This window comes from Drosophila suzukii, unplaced genomic scaffold (genome assembly GCF_043229965.1).
Source record: "Drosophila suzukii unplaced genomic scaffold, CBGP_Dsuzu_IsoJpt1.0 scf_4, whole genome shotgun sequence".
In the NCBI taxonomy this organism is placed as follows: Eukaryota; Metazoa; Arthropoda; class Insecta; order Diptera; family Drosophilidae; genus Drosophila; species Drosophila suzukii.
Window position 1 is genome coordinate 3,952,803 of NW_027255927.1, and position 27,527 is coordinate 3,980,329.

At 41.1% G+C, this 27,527-nt stretch overlaps 2 long non-coding RNA genes across 2 annotated transcripts; both read right to left on the bottom strand.

Annotated features, from left to right (window-relative positions):
* Nucleotides 1-4,268: 4,268 nt before the first annotated feature.
* On the bottom strand, nt 4,269-5,751 carry LOC118878727 (uncharacterized). The gene is made up of 2 exons (XR_005015256.3): nt 4,690-5,751; nt 4,269-4,621 (listed from the first exon to the last, which is right to left on the bottom strand). It is a non-coding gene; the product is annotated as an uncharacterized lncRNA (long non-coding RNA).
* Nucleotides 5,752-7,943: 2,192 nt separating this feature from the next.
* On the bottom strand, nt 7,944-11,210 carry LOC118878728 (uncharacterized). The gene is made up of 2 exons (XR_005015257.3): nt 8,786-11,210; nt 7,944-8,702 (listed from the first exon to the last, which is right to left on the bottom strand). It is a non-coding gene; the product is annotated as an uncharacterized lncRNA (long non-coding RNA).
* Between the last annotated feature and the right edge of the window lie 16,317 nt (nt 11,211-27,527).

The following is a 27,527-nucleotide window of genomic DNA, read 5'->3' on the forward strand; positions in this document are numbered from 1 at the left end:
GGGTAAACCAGAGCAGGCCCCAGAGCCCACGGATGGATATCCATCATTTTCTAAGCTTAGACATCCGTCGAATTTTAAACCATCCCAGGTGAACAATACACAATCCCCCTCTCCACAAAACCCAAAAATATCAAACCTTTCGGAAAGAATGATTAGTCAAAGGCGCCAACGGATAAACAACGTTGAGCAAGCCGCTGAGGAAGTACAGGATTATGAAGACACGGCCGCAGCCGCACTGAATGCAATTGAGCAGGACAACGACTCACTTGATTCTGACGATCTTCTCAATTTTTTAGAGGAAGGTCCCGCTTACCGTTCATTGAGCGAAGGTTGGCGGGGAGAACTATAAAAATTCTAATAGATACTGGGGCGGCAAAGAATTATGTGTATGCCTGTCAACTCCCCATTTACTGTGAGTACCATACATGGCTCCAGTAAAATAAAAAACAAATGCCTAATGCATATATTTGGCCTAAAGGCCCCTTTCTTTTTGTTAGATACCCTGAGTACGTTTGATGCCATAATAGGTTTCGATCTGCTAACGCAGGCGGGAGCGGCATTAGACTTACGTAGCAGCCAAATTAGGTACGGAAACGTAACCGAACAGCTTAAATTCTTCGACTGCCCTAACGTGAACTTCACAAATGTCGATGAAATAGTAGTCCCAAACTCAGTGAAAGCTGACTAGAAAAATGATCCTTAAGAGGAGTAAAGTGTTTTCGAACTAACGAGGCGCTTCCATTTAACACCTCGGTCATTGCCAGGATTCGTACGGAAAGTAACGAACCCGTTTATTCTAAACTATACCCGAATCCCATGGGAGCGGCTGAATTTGTTAATAAAGAAATCAAACAGCTGCTAAAAGACAGTATTATTCGCCCTTCTAGGTCGCCATTAAACAGCCCAGCATGGGTTGTTGACAAAAAAGGCTCCGAGGCCGATGGCACCAAAAAAAAACGACTGGTGATCGATTTCCTATGCCAAGTATCCCTATGATTCTAGCGAACTTAGGGAAGGCAACCCACTACCCTAGACCTAAAGTCAGGGTACCACCAGATTTACTTGGCCGAATGTGACCGTGAAAAGACCTCTTTCTCCATAAACGGAGGAAAATATAAGTTCTGCAGTCTACCCTTTGGGCTAAAAAATGCAGGAAGCATTTTCCAAAGGGCAATCGTCGACGTGCTACGCGAGCAGATCGGGAAAACCTGTTACGTTTATGTAGATGACGTCAATCGAATTTGATGAGAGCCAACGCAGCGCTTTTGAGCACCTGCGGAACATTTTATCATCTGAAGAGGTCATATTAGGGTATCCAGATTTGACTTGACTAAAGATTCTTATGCAAGTGGTATCGGTACCGTTTTATCCCAAAATGGACTGCCAATCACGATGATATCTCGCACATTAAAAGACTGCGAGCTCAACTACGCTACAAACGAATGGGAATTGTTAGCCATTGTTTGGGCTATAGTGAAATTACTATATTACTGTATTACTAAATGGCTCCAAAGAAATTCGAATTTTCACAGATCATCAACCTCTCACGTTTCTGAGCGAAATACTAATGCCAATATTAAACGGGGGAAGGCATTCATTGAAGAACACAATGCAAAGGTATTCTATAAGTCAGGAAAGGAAAATTTTGTGGCCGATGCCATTAACTCAGTGCAAAATGAACCCCAATCCGATGTTGCCACTGTGCACAGCAAAGTATCCTTGACCTACACGGTCGAATCCACGGATAAACCCTTGAACTGCTTCAGGAATCAAATAATTCTGGAAGAAGCAAGCCAACCTTCACGGCGAAATTTTATAATTTTCGGGAGCAAAACCCGCCACATAATACATTACAATAACAAAGACTCACTGCTCGAGTTGGTTAAAGAGGTCGTTAACGTGAATGTTGTGAACGCCATTCACTGTGACCTCCACACATTAGCTTGCATCCAGCATGCCCTGGTGCTGGAGTTCCCGGCAACTAAGTTCTGGCACTGTAAAAGATTCGTGAATGATATCACAAATGCAAATGAGCAGTCTGAAAATATAACTTGCGAACACAACCGCGCCCACAAGGCTGCCCAGGAAAATGTGAAACAAGTCCTTCAGGACTACTATTTTCCAAAAATGACTAAGCTCGCTAATGAGGTAGTGGGAAAGTCTGTTCTTATTAGAGGGAGGGAGGTACATAAGTCAACCTCAGATAAAACCCCTTTTAATTTTTCTATCGGCTCACACGCACCCGACACTTACACATATTTACCCTATAAGGTGCACAGTAGTTTTAACCTTTCGCTTTCTTACAGGATCGCAGGAATTGTATTAATAACGTTAGCTGTAGTTAACGCTAGAGTGACAGACTACTCCCTCGCCCAATACATACCTGTCACGGATCGGGATCGCACTGGTGTGGGAACAGAGACATGTTTTGCGGCAAGCAATTTAACGGAATTCTCAGCAATGATAGACGATACTGCTAAGTTGTCCGATTTATTCCCACAGTCGCACATGCGAAAATTGTTAGAGGTCGACACTAACCATATTAGAAGCTTATTGTTCGTGTTAAAAATATACCATAGGATGGCCAGGAGTCTAGACTTCTTAGGTACCGCACTTAAGGTGACCTTAAAATGCTTAAAATGCCCGAGTCCCGTTAATAAAATTATTAAAGCAAAACAAAACAATATAGTTGTCACTTCACACTTAAACGATGTTATTTTGGCCAGAAATAGAATATTAATATCCGAGATTCAAAATGTAATGCTCACAGTCACACTTGCTAAGGCAAATATTATAAGCCCGGCTATTTTTAACCACGATGATTTGAAGTCTGTATTAGTAGATCACCCCCACAGGTCCCTATCATAAGCCTATTAGAGGCATCTAATATTAAAGTCCTTCAGTCCGACAATATCATCCATGTGCTGATTGCATATCCTAAAATTAAAATTACATGTAAAAAGGTCACAATCTTTCCCGTATCACACCAACACCATCCTGACACTGCAGAACAACGTAGTAGCCGAATGCAACAATGATGTCCTAGCAGTCACTGAATGCGTATAAACAACTTTCGCATCCTTCTGCAAGCTGGCAGCCCACGATACTTGCGCTCGAGGCCTACATGCAGGGGGTATAGCACGATGCAAAACGCAGGCCAGCCATCTAAGCCCCATCACACACATACTTATTATCAACGAGTGTCCATCTCGGGTCAGCACTGACGATGGCCCTGAGATAACTATCAACGGTTCACATCTCATCACCTTCGAGCGAATAGCTTTTATCAATAGCACTAAGTATTCGAATCAACGTGAAGCTATCAAAAAAACACCGGTCATGGCGGCATCCCCATTGCTAAACATCATCGGCCATAATCCAGTGCTAAGTATGCCCCTTCTCCAAAGAATGAACAACCAAAACTTGGAGGTTATCCAAGGGCTAAAGAAGGAGGTGAAATCGGCTGGAGTCACCAACAGCTGGTTCACTGTCGGCGTGGGACTCAGCATCCTTATCAGCTGCTCTATCCTACTCTTCCGAGTGTTGCGAAGGCAGCGAGCGGTGCGGGAAATACAACAGGTCGTCGATAAATTCCAGATGACCGAGGACGGTCACACTTCTAAGGGGGGAGTAGTTAAAACAGTTAAGGAGTAACTTATAAGTCGGTACAAATCTTGGGCGGTTCTCGGGTCACCCTAGTGTTTTTATGTGCAGACTCAGTATAAAGGCCTTTAGGGGCCGTGCCTGGTTCTTGGCTTGGTGAGTTATGCACTTTCTGCTAGTTTTTGTATGACAAGCGGCCGGCTTTCCGGCCACGTTTAGCCAGGGTACAGCTTATAAGTTTTAGTTCTCATTTGTCATTCACTGAATAAAGAGCTTGTGCTCCATTTGATTTAACTCCGGCGAACCGCCGTTAGCTTCTTATCACTTCAAACTGTCTGAGTCTCTAGGCCAGCAGGTTAGAAGGGCAATAACCCTTCCATCCTAAACTACCTAAATCAACATTAGGGGATCACCGGCCAACCGGCCACCAACACCAATTGGAATATCGTCGATTGGACATCACGTCATTACTGACAGCCACCGGCCAACCGGCCACCAACACCAATTGGAATATCGTCGATTAGACACCAGGTCATTACTAACAGCGGCGAGGGAAGACTACAACTACAATACTTAATTTATATACACTTTGTGGGGTCGGAAACCCTTTCTTCTACCTGTTACATACGAATATAGTATATCCTTTTACTCTACGAGTAACGGAATGGAATGTTCAACAAATGTTTTTATTCATGTAAATTAGTAGAATAAAGCTTCCTTCTCGTCCCACGGATGCTTTGCCATCTTTCGCGAGCCTTATGCAGTCCAGTTCCGGTCCCAATAGGCATATTGGGCTTTGAGGAAGTAGGAGCCGAATTGGAAACGGGGCTGTTCCGTCTAATGCTACAGGAAGTCGACCAGCATTCTGAAAATAGCTGGAAATGGCTCCTACAGCTGTTCCTTTTTCCTCCTCCCCATAGAAACCAACATGTCCTGCAGCTCCGCATAAGCTGCCAAGTAGCTGGTAATGGTGAAGTCCAGCGATTTCCCAACGGAGAGCTAGTCAGGGATAGTATTACTAGTGGTTCCGCGAAAAAGAAACTTATATAAGTACAATGTCACCAAGTTCTTTTGGCCAGGACTTACTTTGCGAGGACACGCCCGGTAGGATGTTCATATAGATAGCGAAATCCCACTGGGATCCTCTAGTGGATCTCCTCCAGCACTTCAACTATTCTGCGGACTTGCCCTGTTGTGGTATTGTTTCCGATCGGTGAAATCCCACAATAATGGGCAACAGCTTGGATAAGGCGTCCTTTTTCATCTGCACTGACCTCCTGCAGGTTTTTTTGGTGCTTTCCTTACATTTTTTATTTATAGTGTTCACATCACATTAGCATGAACACCGCCAAAGATTAAATTTCTTGTTCTTTGGGCCGCGGCTAACGGCGTTCATAGAAATTCACTCGCTGAATCTGGTATTTTTTCTGGTGTTTCCTTAGCTGATCTGAGTAACACGCTGAAAAACAGTCCCGACGAATAGCGTTAGCAGCGTATTTGCCTCTCGCTCACTCCTATGGTTAGCTCGCGGTTTTCGTCGATGTGAGTTACTCGGCTTAATCAATGAACAAAATTGTAATTTTTAAAGCCTTTTTACACTAGGGTGGAGTTGCTGGGTTATAGGCTTATAGCCTTATAGCCTCTGCACACAGCCGCTTAATATCGCTGTTGCACTTTAAGCCTAGTACTCACATCGACGAAAACCACGAGCTAACCATAGAAGTGAGCGAGAGCCAAACAGGCGGCTAAAGCTTTTCGTCGTGTCTGTTTTTCAGCGCGGTACTCAGATGAGCTAAGGAAATACCAGAAAAAATACCTGATTTCGCCAGTGAATTTTCGATGAACGCCAAAGACCTTGCAACTGTTTCACCAAAACATACATTATTTATCTAAAGAAGAAGCAATTTAAAGGCACACCCATCTCCAAAATTGTTGCTTAAATGTATATAATCAAAGAACCGTATACGAGAAATGTGTTATAAATATTTAAAAGGTTCTAAACGGTTGAAACTTGTGGAAATTCTAGTGACGTCACTGTTGGCACAGAAAAGTTCCTATTAAATTTTGACTGATTAGAAATCTCATTCCTGATCATTTTGCTAAGAGCAATCCTCATTGTTGTTTTCCATTTTTATCGGAAATACTAAATTTGCGCATCCTCTCTCATTGGACACGGTTTTCTTATGCCGATCAGCTGTTCGCTTCAGCGATTTTCTATGTACTCAGATCAGCAAAGAGTTTCACTAGTCGAAAAATCGTATTCTTTGTAGTGTGACCGAAGTTTGCAAAGTTCACCCGCAATGCATGTGGCATGGTCTTACTGTCAAGCAGCTGGGTTTGTTGCCAAACGGAAAACAAATCGATTAGAGCAATTTAAAAAAGAAGAGTCTACTGGTGCACAAACAAATTAACAAAAAATTAAATGGAATGTTCACCGAATTTTTTATTTAAGTAAATTACATCTTTCCATCTGCAGTCTACCTTCAAATCCAAATAAGCATATTGGACCTTGAGGAAGTGGGAGCCGGACTAGGAACGGGGTTGTTCCGCCCGATGCTGCATGATGTCGCCCAGCATCTTAGTAATGGCTGGTGATGGCTCCTCCAACTGTCCCTTAGCGGGCGACCTTATTTCTTCCTCTCTATAGAAGCCGGCGCGTTCTCCATCTCTGCTTTAGCTGGCAAGAAGTCAGGTGGTGGAGTCAGGTGGTTCCTTAAAGGAGAGCTCGTCGGAAATCAAGCGAAGTCCCACTCGGCATGTTCCTTTCTCTAATGGATCTCCTCCAGCACTTCAACTATTCTGCCGATTTTTCCTGTCGTGGTATTGCTTCGTGTCGGTGAAATCCCACAATAATGGGCAACGGCTTGGATAAGGCGACCTTTTTAATCTGTACGGACCTCCTGCAGGCGTTTTAAGGCTTTCCTTACATTTTGATAACCGTTACAAGTAGAGTTAAAGGGATTACTAAAGTATGTAACAGGCAGAAGGAAGCGTTTCCGACCCCATAAAGTATATATATTCTTGATCAGGATCACTAGCTGAGTCGATCTAGCCATGTCCTTCTGTCCGTCTGCCTGTCCGGATGAACGCTGAGATCTCGGAAACTATAAGAACTAGGCTATTCAGATTTGGCGTGCAGATTCTTCTTCTTACGCAGAGCAAGTTTGTTTCAGCAGAGTGCCACGCCCACTCTAACTCCCACAAACCGTCCAAGCCTGTGACGCCCACAATTTTCATGCTAGATAAAAAATTTTATCTGAAATGTATTGGTCTCGTTAATACCTATCGATTGATCGGCCATAACGCTTAAATCTGTCTACCGCCGGTAAGTGGCGCATTTTAATCTTGCTTTGCTGCTTGCATATCTCCATTTAGCTGAGTAACGGGTATCTGATAGTCGAGGTACTCGCCTATAGCGTTCTTCCGTGTTAATTTTTAAATTCCACACACAATTTAGCTTCCTTTCTTGTTAAAGGTGATATCTAGATTACCTCATATTAAATTAGTCCACCCTAATGCACATATATGCATGTATTTGGGTTTTTTTTATTATATTTTATTTTACCCTTGGAAACGGTATTACAATTTTGGTCAGATAAAGAACCAATTAAGTATTATTTTAATTATAATATTATTAATTCATTATTTTAAAACGTTTATTTTGATATTCCTTTAATCATTGTCAATTAATATAATATTTAATAATATAACAATTAACAAGTTGCATGTTATTTGGTTAAGAATACCGCTAGGTATATATCTTTCGAGTTCTGAAAATTAATTTAATCATATTAAGATGATCCTGCGGCCTTCCAAGCTCCACAGCAGTGCTGTCTGCAGAACGCTGCGGTGGCGGTAGCTGCGTTCCCGCGAGTCGGTTTGAGCCTTTCACAATCATTTTAAAATTCAAAAAATGAAAATCGCATTGTTATAATCGGAAATAACTGAACACTGTATTTTCACTTAGTACACTATTGAAACCTATCAACAGAATTTCCCAATAGCTCTCATAAGAAAATCAAGTATATGAAAAAATCCGCTGTTTTTGAAGCAGTGTAAAAGCTACATATTGACATAAAACAGCAAATATCTGTTTTGTATGTATGTACATGTGTATATCAGTAGGCAGTATGCATATGTCCAAGTTTTTTATTTTATAATTATAGCCAAAGATACATTACTTGTGTTCTTGTTTTGTTATTCAAAGTTGAGAAACCTAATATGTAAATGCGACTTACAAGCTCGGGTCATTACATCCACAGTTATTTTTAAAGTACATATGTATGTATATATGTATACTGCACGTTACAATAACCATAGTAACATGAATCTCATACAAATTTGGGTTGCTGTAGTCACAGTTATAATTTCGTGTATTCCAACTTTAAGTCAAAATATAATTAAAGAAATGCCGCTTAGCACAATTTCGAATAATAAAGAAAGCCAACTTGTTTTTGAAGATCCTAAGAAACTGTCTATTAACAAAGGCAAAGATACAAACACACCAAACTTTATTAGACTTTTATTAATGCGCCTAATTTACGGAATCGCCACAAGTATGGGTTTGGAGGAGCAACTGGAAGCTGCATTTAACAGTGGGTTTGTTCCGCCAAACGCTAATGATGAATTTGAATTGGATGAGTATGACGATAATAGTGGTGCAATATTGTTTGGAAATATCTTTAGTAATAATAACTAACAACTTTGTTAAACGTACAAAATTACTATTAACTATGTATGAATAAATTCTGTACAAATACATAGCTAAGTATGTAAACTTTACTGAGTTTTACTTTTGGATGAAGCTGACGCTACATAATGCATTCATGTACTTGTATGGAAATTTCCATACAATTTCGCATTTCAACGAACAAGTTTATCAACGTTCCACCAACAAGCAGATTATGTATGTCACACAGGCTTAATACAAACTTTCTTATACTTAACCCGTTACTCGTAAAGTAAAAGGGTATATTGTATTCGGGGAAAAGTATGTAACAGGTAGACGTAAGCGTCTCCGACCCCATTAAACATACATATTCTTGATCAGCATCACTAGCCAAGTCGATCTGCCCGTGTGAACGCTGTGATCCCGGAAACTATAAGAGCAATAGGGTTGAGATTTCAGATTAATGTTCCTTATTTTCGTTCGCGACCATGCCACGCCCACTCTGATGCTTACAAGCCGCCCAAAACTATAGCTCCTACAGTTTTAGTGCTGAAAAAAGATTTCTACTGAAATGTATAGTTCTTGCGAACAGCTGTCGATCGACCTAACAAACCGCCCACAAACTAGGGATGTCGGAAATATATCAAAATATCTATATATCGACATTTTTTCTCTTAAAATAATATTATCATCGCGATATTTTTTGGGCAAAAAAAGACGATTTTGACGATATTTTTTAATGATATTTCCGATTTTTTATGTTTGGTCACTCTTAAGCCAGAAAGCAATGTGAGAAGTGTATGTGAAAATGAGTGCAGCAAAAGATTTTTATACAGAATCAAATGATACTTCTGCGAAATGCACACAGAAATCCTATGATTTCTATGATTAATACAAAATTAAAAGAAGCTAATATGGTTACCGCTGAGGGCATTCTAACAAAAGATACCCTTCTACAAATATCACAAAAGCGATTGAGTGGTTTGCTGCAGAATAACATACTCATGAAAGCCACAATGCTTGACCCTCGACTTAAAAAAATGTATTTCGATATTCCTCTTCACGTAAAAAATGTCACTGATGAAATCATAAAGCAGATGGTTGAAAAAAAGCAATCAGAAATACTACCTTCGTCTGTAGGAGAAATGGATTGCGGAGAACAGGACATGGTCGCTTTAAGCATACAGGAATCTTTTCTAGATCTGCACAACAGGACCATAGAGCTCCGAGACTCCGAGTCCAGAGTTCCGAAAGAAAGGAAATGCAGCTTTTCTACAGCTTTCTCATGCTAGCGAAGGTGGCATTAAGTCGCCTGATCACGCCTGGTAGTTCGGTTTCATCGGAACTGTTGGCCTCTGCCATAAAGTGTGTTGTTTATGACTCCCGTAGTCGTATGACAGACCAGCATGTAACCGAACGAATTTTTCTTATATCATTAAAAACAGATTTGTTTGCGAATTAATTAAAAACAAGTACAAATGTATGTAATTTCATAAATTATAATTTAAAACAATAAGTTCAAATGTATGTAATCAGTATCTTTATAAATAAAATTGAAAACAATGGGCTGTGCCATATCCCTAATAATGTTGTTATTTTATTTGTTTGTTTATCTAATGCTAACAAATAGTATTAAACTAAGCGCTAACAGTGGTTTTTTTGGAGCCATAGCAGCTTAAGCCTTTGGCTCGGGGCTTAAGTTGTGGGTTTACTGTGAGATTATATACATATTTACAAGATTATACTATTTATGGGATCCTTAGATTCTAATTGTATTTACATTGATGTTTATTTATATTTTGTGCATAATTTTTGAACTTTTTAGGAACTTTATGATGTTGTGGGAGTTTGAGTTTGAGGGATTTTTTATAAAAGGCCTATAAAAGACCCAAATTTACAGCAACAGGACACCATTTTTCAAATTTAGCTGAACACTAAAAAATATTTAAAAAAAATCGATATATCGATATTTTTTTATGATATTTTTTAATATCATCGTGTGATATTTTTCAAACAGCAAATATCATCGATACGATATTTTTTCAAAATCCAACAACCCTACCACAAACATCGTAATTATACCCGTTACTCGTAGAGTAAAAGGGTATACTAGATTCGTCGGAAAGTATGTAACAGGCAGAAGGAAGCGTTTCTGACCCCATAAAGTATATATATTCTTGATCAGAATCACTAGCCGAGTCGATCTAGCCATGTCCGTCTGTCCGTCTGTCTGTCCGGATGAACGCTGAGATCTCGGAAACTATGAGAGCTAGGCTATTGAGATTTGGCGTACAGATTCCTGAGCTTCTTACGCAGCGCAAGTTTGTTTCAGTAGACTGCCACGCCCACAAACCGCCCAAAACTGTAACGCCTACAGTTTTGATGCTAGATAGAAAATTTTAACTGAAATGTATTGTTCTTATCAATACCTATCGATTGACCCAAAAAAAAGTTTGCCACGCCCACTTAAACGCCCACAAACCGCGAAAACCTGTGACGCCCACAATTTGCATGCTAGATAAAAAATTTTAACTGAAATGTATTGGTGTCGTCAATACCTATCGATTGATCCAAAAATAAATTTGCCACGCCCACTCTAACGCCCATAACGCTTAAATCTGTCTACCGCCGGTAGGTGGCGCATTTTAATCTCGCTTTGCTGCTTGCATATCTCCATTTCCCTTTGAGTAACGGGTATCTGATAGTCGAGGTACTCGACTATAGCGTTCTTCCTTGTTTTAAAAGCTGGTATCTTGGAAACTATAACAGATAGTGAATTAGGATTTTAGATTTAGACTCCTTAGCTTTGTACGCAGCGCACGTTTGTTATGCAAACATGCCACGCCCACAAATCGCCCAAAGCTGTTCCACCACAAATTTTCATGCAAGACAAAATGTTAACTGAAATGTATTAAGCCTACTACTCACATCAACTAAAAACGCAAGCTAACCAACACTACACTACACTATCGATATATCGATATTTTTTTATGATATTTGTTAATATCATCGTGTGATATTTTTCAAACAGCAAATATCATCGATACGATATTTTTTCAAAATCCAACAACCCTACCACAAACATCGTAATTTTAAAAGCTGGTATCTTGGAAACTATAACAGATAGTGAATTAGGATTTTAGATTTAGACTCCTTAGCTTTGTACGCAGCGCACGTTTGCTATGCAAACATGCCACGCCCACAAATCGCCCAAAGCTGTTCCACCACAAATTTTCATGCAAGACAAAATGTTAACTGAAATGTATTAAGCCTACTACTCACATCAACGAAAAACGCAAGCTAACCATGGGAGTGAGCGAAAGGCAAATACGCGGCTAACGCTTTTCGTCGGGTCTATTTTTCAGCGCGGTACTCAGATGAGCTAAGGAAATACCAAAAAATATCAGATTTAGCGAGTAAATTTCTATGTACGCCGTTAGCCGCGACCCAAAGAATAAGAAATTTAATCTTTGGAGGTGTTCATGCTAATGTGATGTGGAAACTCAAATTTAACAAGGAAGAACGCTATAGTCGAGTACCTCGACTATCAGATACCCGTTACTCAGCTAAAGGGACCAAAGGGAAATGGAGATATGCAAGCAGCAAATCGAGATTTAAATACGCCACCTACCGGCGGTAGACAGATTTAAGCGTTATGGGCGTTAGAGTGGGCGTGGCAAAATTTTTTTTGGATTAATCGATAGGTATTGACGACACCAATACATTTCAGTTAAAATTTTTTATCTAGCATGAAAACTGTGGCCGTCACAGGTTTGGGCGGTTTGTGGGCGTTAGAGTGGGCGTGGCAATTTTTTTTTCGGGTCACTCGATAGGTATTGATGAGAAGAATACACTTATGTTAAAATTTTTATTCTAGCATCAAAACTGTAGGAGCCACAGTTTTGGGCGGTTTGTGGGCGTAAGAGTGGGCGTGGCACATTGCTGAAACAAACTTGCGCTGCGTAAGAAGCTCAGGAATCTGCACGCCAAATCTCAACAGCCTAGCTCCCATAGTTTCCGAGATCTCAGCGTTCATCCGGACGGACAGACAGACGGACAGACGGACAGACGGACATGGCTAGATCGACTCGGCTAGTGATCCTGATCAAGAATATATATACTTTATGGGGTCGGAAACGCTTCCTTCTGCCTGTTACATACTTTCCGACGAATCTAGTATACCCTTTTACTCTACGAGTAACGGGTATAAAAATGTAAGGAAAGCACCAAAAAAGCCTGCAGAAGGTCAGTGTAGATGAAAATGGACGCCTTATCCAAGCTGTTGCCCATTATTGTGGGATTTCACCGACACGAAGCAATACCACGACAGGGCCAATCCGCAGAATAGTTGAAGTACTGGAGGAGATCCACTAGAGAATCCCAGTGGGAAGGAACATGCCGAAGACGCTCGATCTCCGACGAGGGGTCCACCTCCACCAGCTACTTGGCAGATAAAGCAGAGATGGAGAACGCGCCGGCTTCTATAGGGAGGACGAAATAAGGTCGCCCGCTAAGGGACAGCTGGAGGAGCCATCACCAGCCATTACCAGAATGCTAGGCAACTTTATGCAGCATCAGGCGGTACAACCCCGTTCCATATCCGGCGTCCACTTCCTCAAGGTCCAATATGCATGTTGGGACTCGGAGCTGGACTGCAGATGGCGCGGAAAAGATGACTTAATCCCTTAGCTTAATCTGGAATTGATTCTCTCGAAAAACCTGTCATGGCCTATTCAAGCGGATAGCGTCGACCAAAGGAATGCCAAGATTTTATTTCCCTGCAAATAAAAAGTAGGTCTTGCAAGTAGTTGAATAGCAGGCAATCTCATATTTTGCTACTTAAGCAATCTTAGTAAGTCTTTCCAACAAAAGAAAGCATGGTATGCAACGATTGTAGAAAGAAAAATCAAACCACAACGTCACACCGCTATTCTTAGACAATTCTGAAACCGCTTAACTGATTCTCCTAGCAATACCTAAAAACAAAATAGATAAAAAGTCTGGTAATACTCTTGATTAGGGAACTCAACCCCGAAATTCGAGAAAAAGTTATCCTCGATGGACCGCGTGTTCTTAAGGATTTACGAGCAAAAAGAACTTGGCGGTCGGACATAGTTCTCTTGTTATTGAATTTCAAAGTTCCCGGTTTTGCCCGGGTTCTGGAAGCTGTGCGATACTTGGTTAATACTTAGCACTATAGAATTAGCCGAATCAAATGGAAGGCATAGAAGAGATCTGACCGATAAATTTTAGAACAGCTTCTTCGTCAACAATCTCATTTTTTATCAAATAACCAAGAGGAGGCGACACCGACGCAGAAGAACTCTCCTCCCCAACTATTTATTGCGGCAAAATATTTAAGGGAATAACAAAAATTTGTTTTTTGAAAATCTCCGTTCCGAAAGAACTCTTAGTTAATCTTTCCCTTTTGTTGGGTAGTGTAATAAGTAATAAGTGAGGAGTAGGCGGCAACTCTATCTACCTCGGGGAAAGCTGGATTAATAAGATCTGATCCAGTAGCCAGGACTAGTCAATTTTTATTGGAGAATCGAGTTCCAGCACAGAGGATCGCCGCACTCCCATGTAATGTATTGGTTTCTGATGCCCCAAAACTAGAAGGACAGGATAACACCGATATATAATCATACGTTGACCCTACGAACTGTTTTTTGCATCAAATGATGAACTTCAGAAAGCATACCTGTTTAAAATCTGATCAAAACAACGAGCTGGCGTACCCTTGTACAAATGGTAGGATAAGTAACCTAAGTATGCCAGGTAGTCATATTTTAGATTACACAATTAACCAAAAAACGATTAGCAAGAAGCGATTTTAGACCATCTCTAAATTGGGTTATCAGCCCATTTTACCTATTATACCTAAGAATGGTTCTTAAAATAAGGGACTGCCGCCAAACATATATATTGACTCATACGCTTTATCTAAAAAAAGTAATGCCACAAAGATAAACTGATTTAAAGAACCCCAAGCAACTTATAAAAGAATTACAATAAATAACTATCATATCATGTTTAAATCTTTCTGGCGCAGAAATCTTTTCGGGTAAAATTTATGTAGGATTGGCATTTAAAACAGATCAGTTGTTCTGTTCCATTACATTTTTCTGTAGTGTTAGAAAGCGTGAAAAGCCCGAAATCACGTATTTTGCTACTTAACCATTCTTAGTTAATCATTCTATTAAAAGGAAACATGGGTACCTACGATTTTAGAACGAAAAAATAAATCACAACGCCATACCGATATTCCTAGACGAAGTTCTGACTGAGTGGGCTTCTCAATTCTGACTGACGCAGAAGTTGGGGACTTAACTATATTGTTAACGAAATTTGACTTAACCAAAATACAAAATAGCCGGCTTTGCATACAACTACTCAAGTCAATTGTCCTAAAAACAGTCAAATTATTCTTTGCAATAAAAGATGCAGAGAGGAAGTTAGGCCATACCTAGGTACATCAATTCTGAAACCGCTAGACGGATTCTCCTAACAATACTTAAAAACAAAATATATGAAAAGTCTTGCCTTGGGCGGCAGTCCCGAGAAGGACTTGGGCCGAGAGAGTTGCGTCCTGAGGAGGCACGCTGGCTGCGGGCTTAGCTCGCCGTAATTAGGGTGGGTCCTTTCAAAACCACTTCCTCTCCAACGTATCAATAATAAATTGGTCGTGCCTGAAAGGCGGATAGGATGTCTAAAGTTTTTGGGTCATTTGTCCACACTGTCCCACAAGCTTAGCTGTCGCTTGGTCGAAACACGATCGAGCTGTGTTTCGGCCACATACCCTTCCTTTTCTGAGTCGTGTGCGATCCTATAATGTCATAGTCGTCAGTCGATAGCTATATTCTGAGCATTTGTCACTTGTTTCGGCCCCATACAAATCGGCCCGCCATAATGTACAAGCTTTATGAAACGCAAAGCAATTAAAATTCCATTTCCATTGCCCAACCAAACAAAATTAGATACTGTAACTGCTGCAAATGTGAGGAATGATGGATTTCACATTTTTAAAGGTCTCCGTTCCGCTCCAGCCCACTGGGAAGCAGAAAAAAAGGTAATAGACCTAATATGACAATTTATTGCCTACATTTTTTATAACCCTCTCTTCTGCTAAATCTAAATAGAACAAGCTCTTAGTTACTCTTTCCCTTTTATCGGATAACAGAGTCATGGGTGAGAAGGAGGCGGCAGCCCTATCTACCTCGGAAAAACTAGATTAATAAGATCCGATCCAGTAACATGCTCCCGATACTTTGACTATTAATTAAATTGTTCAAAAGATCCGAGCTGAGACTCGTCCAATTTTATTGAAGAATCGAGTTCCAGGACAGAGAATCGACGCACTCCCATGGAATGTATTGGTTTTCTGATGCCCCAAAATTAGAAGGACAGAATAACACCGAAGACGTCACCCGCTTTATTGATCGTTTCATTGCTACCAGCGCGGACGATCGTGAATTGCCAGATGTAATTCAATACTAGCGTCAGAAGCATTTTTTAGAGAATTTCGGGACCAACAATTCTGCCGCTTTAAAATGCCTTGCCCTCCAATTCCTGAAACACTGGCTTTGTATCCATAAGAAGAAAACAATGTTGAACGACATAAATAATTATTAAAAAGAGTTAAAGATCTTTCAAAGTGCGTACCCGAACAATGATCAGCCACTTGTAATAATTTTGAATATTTCCTTACTTATCGTGAAATTTCATATGAAGAGTACAAGTTCGCTATTCGGTCCAGCTTAAAAAAGCCCCAAGAATTTTTTCGTCGCCAATTTTTTGATAGATTGCTGAATGTTTATGATAGACATATTTTAGGCTTACATAGAGCTAACATGGATATTGAATTGAAGTTATATAACTAACTACAACAACAAATCCAACCGTGATGTTTCGCAACTGCTGCGAGAAGGAATGACTGAAATTGGCAATGGAAATGATTTCGTTAAAAGGAAATTGCAGCATCTCGGGATGAAGAAGCAGCTTACAACATGTTAAGGTTACACATGTCTAAGAATAGTGAAAGGAATATTTGTATCAAAACCATTATCAAAAAGTGTGCAACAAAAAATGTGTTTTTAGAGTCCTCCTCCGCCAACAACCAAATCCATGATGCCCCACTGAAATTCTCAAATAACTCGAGATATCCTTTTTTGTAATAACTACGGTGTTCACTTAATGTGACTCGTCATAACTTCTTTGTCTCTCACCGTAAATCATTCAGAAAGCATACCTGTTTAAAATCTGATCAAAGCATAGAGCTGGTGTACACTTGTACAAATTGTAGGAGAATCAAATATGCCAGGTAATCATATTTTATTTTACTCAATAAACCAAAAAGGAATAGCAAGAAGCGATATTAGACAATCTCTTAATTGGGTTATCAGCCCGTTTTACCTTTTATACTGTAAGGATGCGATTTGCTGGGGTCGGCGTCTTAGTCCACCCAGGATCTTCCCCAGATAAATGTATAATCTTTTGAGACAATTGAGGGCGGATGTATCGGTCAAAGGGATTTGTTTTAGGCACTCCTGGGGTCGAAAACTCGGGAACACTAGCGGGGAATCGTACCCAAGTGCCTGCGCATTGGTAATAAGATCATTATACCCGCGTATAATTTTCCCGCAGGGGAAACTAGCCAGAATTACACCGCTCGCGTATCCGCAGGAAGAAGTAGCCAGAACTACAACGTCTGCGTATCCGCAGGGAAAGCTAGGCAGAACAACACTGCCCACGTATACGCAGGGAAAACTAGCCAGAACAGAAAACTTGCTAAAATCAATGTCGCCCACGTAGCTGTAGGGAAAACTGTCTAGGACTACTACGCCCACGTAGCCGCATAAAAAACTTGCTATAACAACATCACCCACGTAGCCGCAGGGAAAACTAGCTAAAACAATATCGCCCGCGTAGCTAGAACAACACTGCCCGCGTATCCGCAAGGAAAACTAGCCAGAACAGAAAACTAGCTAAAACAATATCGCCCGCGTAGCCGCAGGGAAAAATAGCTAAAACAATATCGCCCGCGTAGTCGCAAGGAAAACTAGCTAAAGTCAACCTCGCCCGCGTAGGCGCATGGAAAAACCAGATAAAACAACCAGGCCCGCGTAGCCGCAGGAAAAATTAGCCAGAACTATAGTGCCCTCGTATCCGCAGGGAAAACTAGCCAGAAAGAAGACTAGCTAAAACAATATCGCCCGCGTAGCCGCAGGGAAAACTAGCTAAAACCATATGTTTGTTCCCGTTTCCGTGAGCGGTTTTCTAGGAAACCAAGACATCGGAATGTGCGTCTACCTCTCGTACACATACTTTCATGCAAACATGACTTGCACAATTATCCATGTGACTTTTGTATATTTGAACATGCAAATTCAAACACGCCGCCTCAAAAGTTACATTGATTATCACTTAAATTCCTGACATGAGTTTGTGCTTTAGTTTTAATTTGTTTCTTTATTTCATTTCTTTTTCAATTCTGGGGATACATTAGATCCAGCATTTACTGCAAGAGTTGGGGAAACCCAGTAAAACCCAACTAGATCCATACAAAAAATTAACATAATTAAAGCTGTGACAAATGAAATTAAATAGGAACAAAAAGTAAATATGAAAATTGAAATTAATTACAAGTACTTCATGAGATCCATTTGAAAAAATAAACAAGAATATGAATTCAATTCAATTACTTAAGACTTGGTAATCATGGAAATTTAAATTAATCACAATAGACTTCATGAGATCCATTTCATGTTTGGCTTCTAAAAACGATGGATTTTCAGCAACAGTTCACAAGGTTCGTAGTTGGTTTATTCAGAAAGTCCCAGCTGGCTTCTCAGGGAAATAAACCGTGCAGATGGTAATGGCTTCGTCAATATGTCGGCTAGTTGCAGATCTGTGGGAATATACTTTACACAAATTAGTTTCTTTCCAATTTGCTCTCTTGTAAAGTGATATTTAATATCTATGTGCTTTGTTCTCTTATGGCAAATAGGATTATTTGCAATACTTATACAACCTTGGTTGTCTTCAAAAATATCTATAGGACCCTTTAATTCTAGATTAATCTCATTTATTAGTGATTTTAGCCAAAGAGCTTCTCTTACACCTTCAAACAAGGCCATGTATTCTGCTTCAGTAGATGTAGCAGCAACCGTCTTTTGCTTCATGGTACTCCATGAAACCAAACAATTTTCAAACATTTTAAAAAGATACCCTGTGGTACTTCTTCTGTCAGTTTCATTTCCAGCCCAATCGGAATCTACATATACAATCTAAAATTAGCTACTTTCTTGAATCTAAGCTTGATATTAACAGTTCCCTTCAGATATCTAAGAACTCTTTTAAGGCATTACCATAGTTCATTATTGTTTTTGTTTGTATATCTGCTTAGAATACTTATTGAAGTACTTAATTCGGGCCGTGTACATAACATAATGTACATCACACAACCATTAAATTTCTACACGGTGCATCACATGATTCTTCTGATTGTAGAGCTGTATAGTCTAACTTACTTGGGAGGGGAGTACTAACTGAATTACACTCTTCCATATTAAATTTTCTCAATACATTTTTAATATATGCTGACTGACTAAGACAAATCTCTCCATTAGTTCTATCAATTTTTATGCCAATAAAGTGTCTAATTTCACGTAAGTCGGTCATTTTAAACTTGTCATGAAGGTAAGATTTAAAATTGGACATTGTATCAGCTTTGTTCGTAGCAATTACTACATCGTCCACATATAACAAGATATATATATTTCTTTTAATATCTCCCTTGTCTAAAATATAAATACACCGATCAACTCCTAAGTTTTTAAATCCAACATCCTTCAACACACTTTCAAGAACTTCGAACCAACATCTTGCAGCTTGCTTGAGACCATATATAGCTTTATTAAGTTTACATACTTTATTCTCATAAGAGTGATTCAGGCCTTTTGGAACGCTCATGTAGATTCCGTTTAAAAAAGCAGTTTTTACGTCCATATGATGAACCATTAAATCGTATTGATTTGAAAGTGACAATAAAAATTTAAAACTGGAAATGCAAATGTCTCGTCGAAATCAGTCATATATTCTTGAGTGAAGCCCCGCGCTACAAGTCTTGATTTGTACTTTACTAAGTTCCCAAATTTATCGTGTTTTGTACTAAATACCCATCTGCAATTAACTATGTTTTTATTTTCTGGCTTATGCACTAAGGACCAAGTATTATTTTGAAAATGAGAATTAAGTTCATCTTGTATAGCTTTCTCCCAGAAAGATCTGTCATGGTCTGGATCGGCATTCTCTTTTCATTGAGTTGTTCACTTATCTCAGAATCAACAGATTCATTATTTTCCATCAAAGAAAAACCAACTCTTCATTTCCTCTACTTAAAGATTCATTATTTTGTTCAACAGTATTACTTTGAATCTCAGAATCTTCCCCATGTAAAAGTCTTGGTATTAACATGTTTATTTCATCCACCACAACATCTCTTGCTGTCATAAATGTCCTCGATTCCTCAGACCACAACTAATAACCATTTGGTTCATATCCAACAAGTATAGCTTTAATTGACTTTTCATCAAACTTTCTTTTTCGTATTTTATTCAAAGCATATACCGTCGAACCAAATACTTTGAGATATTTCAACGTTGGCTTTTTGTTATGCCACATCTCAAATGGTGTTTTATTTATCTTTTGCAATGCTCTACTTGGGGATCTGTTAATTAAGTAGGTTGCTGTTAAAACAGCCTCACCCCAAAAATGCTTATTGAGCTTAGCACAACTGATCATAGATCGAGCCTTTTCGGTGATTGTTCGAATCATCTGTTCAGATACACCATTCAATTGTGGAGTATGAGGAACCGTTAAATGATAGCTGATTCCTTTTTCTACACAAAAATCACGCATTTCGTTAGAAAGATATTCCCTTCCATTATCGATATATAAATTCACAATTTTTAAATTGAAGTGAGCCTCGCTCTTCGCTACAAAGTCTTTGATAACAAAAAACACATCTTACTTTTAAGTTATTAAATAGGTCACACAGTAATGTGTATACTGATCAATAAAAACTACATAGTAGTTCTTATTATCAATGGTAGAGGATGTTATTGGACCACAGACATAAGAATGGACAACAAACAATGGTCGTGTAATATTTTCTTTATTTTTAAATTTTTGAAACTTTAATCTAGCTTACTTGCCGTTTATACAATCCTCGCATAATTCATGGTTTAAGTCAATATTGTTTAATATATTAGTATCTTCAAAAAGACTACGTCGTTTTATTTCTAAAAATTTTCCTACACTTATGTGACCTAATCTTTCATGCCATAATCGATACTCAGCACTATTAGAAATTTTTGCCGTAAACATTTTACTGTTCAATTGAAAATTTATAATAGGTACATTGTACTCACATATTCCATTAAAGACCAATTTACCATTTTTAGATACTTTTACACCTTCAGGGTTAAATTCGATGGTCATGCCTGCATCCTGCATCTTCTTTACCGATAGTAGGTTGTGTGGAATATCCTTACAATACAAAACGTTTTGCAAGGGGATTTGCTTTCCGTAGCTGATAAGATTGACCACTCCTTTAGCTGTAGCGTAGATAAACTCTCCGCGCTTGGCAATCTCGATGGCCACATTTGAACGCAAACGCTCATATTCGGAGAACAATGCTGTGTCATTTATAAGGTGGTCCGATGCTCCTGAGTCTAGGATAAACTCAGCCTCGCTTGACTTTGAATTCTTGGTTGCATTTCTCAACATGAAGGCAAAACTACGCTCTGCTTGGGCTGTTGCTGCTGTTGCCATTTGAGCCTGGCCATCTTTTCTTTTATTTTCACTAAAGTTCTGCCTTTTCAAAAGGAAACAATCTTTCTTTAAATGACCTGGCTTACCGCAATGAAAACATTTTGGTTTCGGTTTAAAACTTGGCTTAAACTGATTCTTCTTAAGCTTCTGCATTGGATTATTTTTAAATTTTATATCTTTTAACTCCTTTTTATTAACTGCTTGCAAGACTTTAACACTCGTGTCCTTACTTATATTCCTAAGCTTAATCTCTTGGTCAAGAAGTCGTGTTTTTACAAAAGCTAATGCTAAGTTACTTTCAGATAGAGTCTCTATTGCGGTTATAACTCCATCATAACTGGGTGGAAGAGTTAGGAGTAAATGGGAAATTTTATCCATATCATCTAACTTTGCTCCTGACGCGATAAGTTCAGTAATGAGATCATCGAAGAAATTAAAGTGATTGTGGAGTGAAGTGTCACCTTTTAATTTCAAGGCTAAAAGTTTCTTTCGCAGAGATAGTTGCGATGCCAAGCTTCTTCTCTCGTAAATTGCATCTAAATTTACAATAATCTGCTTAGCAGTGCTTTCAGTGTTATCATAAGAAAGGAACGCATCACTTAAATATTCAATTATTAAACTTTTAGCATTTCGTTCTGCCTTTTTTATCTCATCGGTCACTTCTGCATGAGTTTCATCTATGACCCTCAAAACGTCGTGCTCTTCTAACAGCGGCCTCACTCTGAACTTCCATATTGAATATTTTTCACCGTCAAACGGCTTGATATTTCTTTTCCCTTTATGCATTGTATGGTTCTCTATCAAAACAGCACCGCAACAACTACCTGGCAACTCTCCTCAGCAACACCAAACAGCAACCCTTCACAGCAATAATTGCCACAACAACAACTTTTCACAGGAATTTTTAGCAACAGCGGCCAGCAACTTTCAACAGCAACACTGTCCAGCAACAATGTCTTTCAGCAGTAGCACTGTCTGGCAACTCTGTCCCGTTGCAACGTGGAGATTTGCAGCAACTTTGTTGAAGCGTTTGTATATGTGTGTTCAGGAAAGATTTCTCGGCGAATTTGCAAGTGTGTTCTAAAAAGATCGCGGCGAATTGGTGATATATCTTCCTGGAAATAGAAAAATGTTTGGCAGCGAAATTGTCGCAGCGTTATACATAAAACCAATTTAGTCCTCTTTATTGTTCAGGAATTGCTCCTTGTTCTTCATGGACCACTCCGCACGTGTGTACATATATGTACATATGTAGATGCGCATATTCGTATGCACACACACACATATAATTAGTTCACTTGTATGCACTTTAAGTTGTAACGATTAAAGCACTATTATTTATTCATTGCAACTGTGTCTGGGCCCATAACCTATGGTTTTGTTAATGAATAGATACATATAATACAATTAAGTATTAAACAAACAGCCTCCCAATGAACAAATAATAATGTAAACTTAAATTGTGTGAACCGCACGCTCTCAACGACAGAATCGAAGTAAACGAGAGTATCAAGAGAGAAAAAGAACGACGAGAAGATAGGAAGAAGAAGCACGATGGTCGCTTTTCCTTGAGCGGTTTCCTAGGAAACCAAGACATCGGAATGTGCGTCTACCTCTCGTACACATACTCTTATGCAAACATGACTTGCACAATTATTATTTGAACATGCAAATTCCAACAGTTATAATGTTGAAGTCAAAAATGTGATTCTTCACACCCCCTTCTTACTTCGGGCGGTGGCGCAAAGTAATGGTTACTCGTCCCTTTTTGGTAACTGGGAAGCGGTATGTTTCGCCTCCAATTTCCTACAACCGGCGAAGGTCTCGTTTTCGGGGCTGATTCAGCCAAGGCAACACATAAGTCCTCCCGGCGTCTGGATATTCCACCCGGGTAGGCCGTTGACCATGGCCGGGGATGTTTGGTTGGAAAACTGGTCCTGGCGGAACCGTCGGGCCGGGTGTGTGGTTGACCCTCGCGACGTTTCCGATGACGATGAGTCGTGTCGTGCCCGGATTATTCGACGGCGACGTCTAGCGGCAGTGGCCTGCCGGGAGGTGCTGGGACCGTCGAATGGATCTGGACCATGCCTTGTGGCGTTCTAAGCAGTGTCGTCCTGGTCTCAGAGCCGTTCGATTCAGTATCCGAGATGGGCTCATAGATCGCTCGCCGCTACCATAGTTTTAATGGTCCTGTTGGCTCTTTCGGTGGGGTTTTATTGGGGATTATAAGGGGCCGTGTGTTAGAGTTCCCTTCCCATGCCCTTACAGAACGCCTTGAAAGACCTGCTTGTGAACTGAGTACCATTGTCACACACGACGAGTTTTGGGGTCCCGAAGCGGCTGAGGATTCTATTCCTAAATGGATTCTATTCCTGAAAGCGTCCAGAAACACGAGTAGGACGGTGTTCCCATGCCGAGAGCGTGGAAGGGGACCCATAAAATCAGCGCAGACTACACTAAAAGGTTCCTCTACTTGACGGGTAAACATTTGTCCAGATGGTTTTCGATGACTCACCTTGTACTTCTGGCAAGTTAGGCATCGACGAACGTATTGGGTTACCTTTCGAAATAATCCCGACCAGTAGTACTTTCGGGCGACTCGCTGGCAAGTCTTCCGCGTCCCTAGATGTCCAGCTGTCGGATGGTCGTGGCATTCCTGTAGTACTCGAAGGCGATATCCCCGTCCAAAACATAGTTTCCAGGGGGTTTCGTCCTCCTCCTCGAGTACCGTTCCCATCCTACGGTTGAGTTGGTCTCGCTCCATGCGGTAGTCCGCATTTTCTTGATCCATTTACATTCTGGCGTTTCTACTCGGATTGGTTGTACCGTGTCCAGTTGTTGCCTGGATAATTCATCCGCGATGATGTTGAGCTTCCCATGTCGATATCGTACATCGAATTGGTGCTGCTGGAGCTCTAGTGCCCAACTTGATATCCGTCCAGTGGGGTTGTCGATAAAATTGATCTATTTTAGGGCCAGACGATCGGTCACAACTTCAAATCGATAGCCCTCCAGATAACACCGCCCACACTATGGCCAGGCATTCCTTTTCTATCACGGAGTAGTTTTCCTCGGTCCGGATTACATACAAGTTAACACAGTTAAGGAGTAACTTATAAGTCGGTACAAATCTTGGGCGGTTCTCGCGTCACCCTAGTATTTTTATGTGCAGACTCAGTATAAGAGGCCTTTAGGGGCCGTGCCTGGTTCTTGGCTTGGTGAGTTATGCACTTTCTGCTAGTGTCAGCTATAAGTTTTAGTTCTCATTTGTCAGTCACTGAATAAAGAGCTTGTGCTCCATTTGATTTAACTCCGGCGAACCACCGTTAACTTCTTATCACTTCAAACTGTCTGAGTCTCTAGGCCAGCAGGTTAAGAAGGGCAGTAACCCTTCCATCCTAAACTACCTAAATCAACATTTGGGGATCATCGGCCAACCGGCCACCAACACCAATATGGAATATTGTCGATTAGACACCACGTCATCACTGACAGCGGCGAGGGAAGACTACAACTACAATACTTAATTTACATAGACATAGGCTACAACTCTTTCTACTCCATCAATGGTCTGCGCCTCATCCGTGTTCGCTAGCGTCAGTCTGCAGGGAGAACCTCTGAGCAAAGTCGGGATTTGAGGGCGGCTTGAGCTTTTGGATTGCTGCGATCTTGTCCGGGTCAGTATGTATCCCTGCCTCGCTTTTAACATGTCCCAAATACTTTATGCTTCGCTGGAAAAAAACTGCAATTCTCTCTGTTGAGTCCTAGGTTCCCCTTATAGAGTCGCTTGAAGACTTCTCTAAGATTCTCCTAGTGTTTCTCTAGGGTAGTACCGATGACTATGATATCATCTAAGTAAGCGAACGCGTGTGGTTCCATATCGGGACCTATGACGCTGTCGAGAGCCCTTTGAAACGTGGCTGGAGGCAGCGTGAATGCGGTGTACTCTCGACTCGAGGGGGCAACTGGGATTTGCCAATATCCGCTTTTGAGATCGAGAGTTGAGATAAACCGTGAGTGGTGAATTCGTGGTAACGGATAGGCGTCGGGTATTGACCGCGCATTAAGTCGGCGATATTCCACGCACATTCGGATGTCGCCAGTCCTTTTCCCAACGAGCACTATAGGAGCACTATGTGGACTTTTGGAAGGCTCGATACGACCATCGCGCAGCAGCTTGTCGACTTGTTCATTAATGACGGCTTGCATAGCGGGGTTTTAAGGGTAGAACCGTTTTATGGGCTTTTCGTCTCGCATGACGATGTGGTGCTCCGCGATACTGGATACCCTTTTGAGGTTGTCAAATCTACTCAACTCAAACTCGAGGAAGGCTCTCACCCGTGGATCTTCTGTTCCCGCACTACTTCCAGAATCCTTTGTGGTACTAACGGTGGCCAGGACCCCTTCAGGTGCGTGTACTGCCGAATGGTGGTCACTGAGGGTCTGCTCGTGAGGACTGTGCGGTAATGGCTCTAGAAATCTTACTTGCTTTGCCTGCGTCGGTGTATCCGGTCGATGTCGTCGGCGGAAGGGGTTTCGTTCCACGGCCTGTTCCCTGATGTGCGGCAGCACGGTGCTGTCACTCGATTGCGGCTCCTCACTTGGATTTCTCCACAAGCTGCTGGCCCTTGCTTGTTGTGGGCGCCGTCACCGTATAGATCCTTCTGGGGGGACCTCGACTGAATCCGAATTCGGTGCGCCGTGCCTTTCTGGTAAACCGTCTGTTCCGTCTGGACCAGGAGGGACTACCGCGCACTCCTCGTTTGGCGCGCCGTGCCTCGCTGGTAAACCAGCTGCTCCTGCTGGACCAGGAGGGACTGCCGCGCACGCCTCGTTCGGTGCGCCGTGCCTAGCTGGTAAACCGTCTGCTCCGGCTGGACCAGGAGGGACTGCCGTGCACGCCTCGATCGGTGCGCCGTGCCTCGCTTGTAAACCGGCTGGGACAGGGCGGTGTCAGTTGCGGATCCCAGTTGTAGGTGATTCCCTCCACAGCTAAGGGTGGCTTTAATGCCGTGGGATCTATCGGCTCACACGCACCCGACACTTACACATATTTACCCTATAAGGTGCACAGTAGTTTTAATCTTTCGCTTTCTTACAGGATCGCAGGAATTGTATTAATAACGTTAGCTGTAGTTAACGCTAGAGTGACAGACTACTCCCACGCCCAATACATACCTGTCACGGATGGGATCGCACTGGTATGGGAACAGAGACATGTTTTGCGGCACTCAAGCAATTTAACGGAATTCTGCTAAGTTGTCCGATTTAATCCCACAGTCGCACATGCGAAAATTGCTAGAGGGCGACACTGACCATATTATTGTCCGTGTTAAAAATACATCATAGGATGGCCAGGAGTCTAGACTTCTTAGGTACCGCACTTAAGGTGGTAGCGGGCACACCTGACGCATCTGACCTTGAAATGCTTAAAATGTCCGAGTCCCGACTGATAGAGTCAAATAAGAGGCAGGTAATCATCAACACGCAAAGGCAGGATAAAATCAACAAGCTCACAGATACTGTTAATAAAATTATTAAAGCAAAACAAAACAATATAGTTGACACTTCACACTTATACGATGTTATTTTGGCTAGAAATAGAATATTAATAACCGAGATTCAAAATGTAATGCTCACAGTCACACTTGCTAAAGCCAATATTATAAACCCCGCTATTTTTAACCACGATGATTTGAAGTCTGTATTAGTAGATCACCCCACACGGGTCCCTATCATAAGCCAATTAGAGGCATCAAATATTAAAGTCCTTCAGTCCGACAATATCATCCATGTGCTGATTGCATATCCTAAAATTAAAATGACATGTAAAAAGGTCACAATCTTTCCCGTATCACACCAACACCATCCTGACACTGCAGAACAACGTAGTAGCCGAATGCAACAATGATGTCCTAGCAGTCACTGAATGCGTATAAACAACTTTCGCATCCTTCTGCAAGCTGGCAGCCCACGATACTTGCGCTCGAGGCCTACATGCAGGGGGTATAGCACGATGCAAAACGCAGGCCAGCCATCTAAGCCCCATTACACTGGTAGACGACAAAATACTTATTATCAACGAGTGTCCAGCTCGGGTCAGCACTGACGATGGCCCTGAGATAACTATCAACGGTTCACATCTCATCACCTTCGAGCGAATAGCTTTTATCAATGGCACTAAGTATTCGAATCAACGTGAAGCTATCAAAAAAACACCGGGCATGGCGGCATCCCCATTGCTAAACATTATCGACCATAATCCAGTGCTAAGTATGCCCCTTCTCCAAAGAATGAACAACCAAAACTTGGAGGTTATACAAGGGCTAAAGGAGGAGGTGAAATCGGCTGGAGTCACCAACAGCTGGTTCACTGTCGGCGTGGGACTCAGCATCCTTATCAGCTGCTCTATCCTACTCTT